This window comes from Aplidium turbinatum, chromosome 11 (assembly GCF_918807975.1).
Source record: "Aplidium turbinatum chromosome 11, kaAplTurb1.1, whole genome shotgun sequence".
NCBI lineage: Eukaryota > Metazoa > Chordata > Ascidiacea > Aplousobranchia > Polyclinidae > Aplidium > Aplidium turbinatum.
Genome location: NC_137482.1, coordinates 18941646 through 18944506, shown reverse-complemented (window position 1 = coordinate 18944506; position 2861 = coordinate 18941646). Strand labels below are relative to the sequence as shown.

Below are 2861 nucleotides of genomic sequence, written 5' to 3'. Positions count from 1 at the left end.
TGCAGTCGAGGGCCGGCGCCTTCCATGCCTGACAACAGAGGCGTAGGAAAGCCCAGGCTTGGTCATCATAAGGGGTCTGGTTTGGCTCTCCGAGGGTGTCGGGTCATTGCTCGGCCAGGGCAGGCAGGTTGGCAATTGAAGGCCCTCGGGGCAGGATCGCCAGTGCTCTTGGGCCCCATCCAGCTTGTAAGCTCGAGGGAGAACACGGCAGCACCTGCTGCAGGTGATTAGGAACTCGGCGCGCGAACCATGAAATGCTCGCATATGGTCCTGATACGCCTGCACATCTCGGTAAGGTTGAGATGCCCTCCTGCAAGTGGAGAAAGGACAGAGAAGGGGGAATAGATTCGGGAGGGTGAGGCGAATAGGGCAGACGGACTGCAGTCTATTCGACCTCGGGAAGGGTGACTCGAAATGGGTGGGGTAGCCACGATGTGGTGCGGAATTGCGGATCGGACACTCGTCACCGTGACGAAATGACGAGTTCGCAAAAAGCAGTGAGTCTACCGGGGAGGCTTCACCATCTGGGTTGAATGAGTGACCACTCACAGGAACCTGCTTCCTCGTCGGCCAGCCTAAGCTAGTGGACTGAGAAGGTGGGAAGGAGAAACCAACACCGGCCAGGTTATCTCTAGAAGTCTTCAAACCTGCACTACTTGAAAAGCGAGACATAATTCAAATGAAATAATTATAAAAAGCTGGTTATTACAAAGATTTAAAGTTTACGGCGACGTTTCTAAATTTAGAGATTTAAAAGTGACGATATAAGAACTGGTAGCAGGTTGTGATGAAATGAATTTAAAAACCAACGATTTACTAAAGATTTGACTGATAAAAAGCAATTTACGTTGATTTAACGTTACAGGATAATATTAGAATGTAAAAATGTTAGTGACAGATAAATAAACTAAAAAAAAATTTTAATTACGAATTGGTGGGAGGAATAAGAGGAAAATGATAAAGCTTTAAGAGCAATTGAATGAATGTACAATTGTGACGTCAATCCGTAAACTTTACTCCAGCTAGCAGAGTGACCCTGCGACGATTAATAAAATACAACAATTAAATATAATATAATACGCCAAAAGTCGTTACAATTGATTGGAAATAAATCAGTTAAATGGTTTCGGATCAACGATTAAGGATTCAGTATAAAACAATTAAAAGCGACACGTAATTCAAGCTTAAAAAGAGAGAATATGAAATTGAATTTGGGGAGCACTGGCAACACTAGTTTTTTTTTTTTTTTAAATTGATGCTAAAAAGCTATGGTGAAGAAATAATCAAAATGGGTGGAGTTTGGGTAGCCTAATTAAATGGGAAAAATAACTTATTTTTACAAAAATTTGAAGACACAACAGGCTGGTTATACAAATTAACTAAAAATTTTGAAATTGGTAAAAACTGAGCGACAATATTAGTACAGAGAAGGTCAAAAATTAGGCTAGGATTTTTTTTTTTAAATATTGCAACTGTTTTTTTTTTGTTTTTAAATTTACAAATCAAGGTTACTATTAAAATGGAAATAAAACACAAATAATTACGGTTTTAAAGTCTTTTTGTCCTTTCTTCTTAAGCTAAAAATTCTGTCTTCGGGGTAAAGATGGAGGGTAACAAGACTGGGCTGGAATTGCGAATCCCGGTGCTTGTTAAGGGTGGGAAAGGTTAACAAGGGTAGAGGTTGGGTACTGAAGTCTTTCCCGTTGATTGGGTAGGGGTTGATTATTAAGCTAGTCTTCTTAGTTGATTGCAGATGAATTTTTCTTGAGCTTTTTTTTTTTTTAGTCTTTAATTTTTCCGAATGGCTGAAAACTGTGTAGGCTACTTTTGTACTGGCAATTTTCTTTATCCAAAACTGTCTACTTTCCTGGCCAAGTTTGTTTTGCTTAATCGGCGTAAGCCAAGAGCGTCTACAGAGGCTCATACGACATTCTTACCTTTGTGGAAAGAAAACAAGAAACCAACCGTCGCCAAGGATATGCACTGTTGAAAAGGAGCGATCTTCCTGCCGTCAGCAGTGGTTTGGACACAGAATAAATCTTTCGCCTTTTACTAGAGATTTCCGTGGGAAGGAGCACTACAATGAGTCTTATCGATTTTTCGACCTCTGCTACGGCGAGGATATTTAAACATGATTAAAAACCGTTTTAGTCATCACTTGATGGAGGTAAGACCTTTTTTAGATACAGAAGGTAACGGCAACTGCTAGACGGTAACTGCTAACGGCAATCTCTGGATATTGGCAACACCTACATATGGAACACAAAACGGTCCACCATTCAAGCCCTGTGGGTGATGATGCCAAAAAACAAAAGACATAACATACCTTTGTCATCTGACATTTCCAAACCTTCTTCTACGGTCAGAAGAATCAGTGGAGACTCTCTCTCTTCAACCGCCCCTCTCAGCCGTCATCGATGGTAGGGACAACTGATTGCAGTGGTGGGTCTCACTAGCTCAGTACGGTCGTATAACATCTTTGAAGGAATTTAGACAGCCAAGGTCGTAACAACCAATCTTTAACCCGTCCCTCTTACTCATCTGAAACGCCCGATGCGGAAGAGTGGTTGCAGCGGGAAGTCTTTAACCGTACCTCTCCGTTATTCCACTCGCCCTGGGATGACAGGATTGCAGCGGCCCATCCCAAGAAGGCCGCCCTTCTCTGGCATCTCCGCCAAATTAGATGTCAGACTGCAGTGGCCTGTTTTCCACAAGCAGCTGCTTGTCTTCAAGCGGGCAACAAGAAGAAACACACAAAGAAACAAATTCAAATTAAATTAAAATCAGTTTTTTACTAAAACGCGCTAGTTCTCGAGCTTGACCCGCCATCTCCTAGTCTGCTCCAACATCAGCAAGAGGAA

At 42.2% G+C, this 2861-nt stretch overlaps 1 non-coding gene across 1 annotated transcript; it reads left to right on the top strand.

The window, feature by feature from the left end:
• The first annotated feature begins 2012 nt into the window (after nucleotides 1–2012).
• On the top strand, nucleotides 2013–2123 carry LOC145780393 (U5 spliceosomal RNA). Its single transcript, XR_014290627.1, has one exon. It is a non-coding gene; the product is annotated as a U5 spliceosomal RNA (small nuclear RNA).
• The last annotated feature ends 738 nt before the right edge of the window (nucleotides 2124–2861 follow it).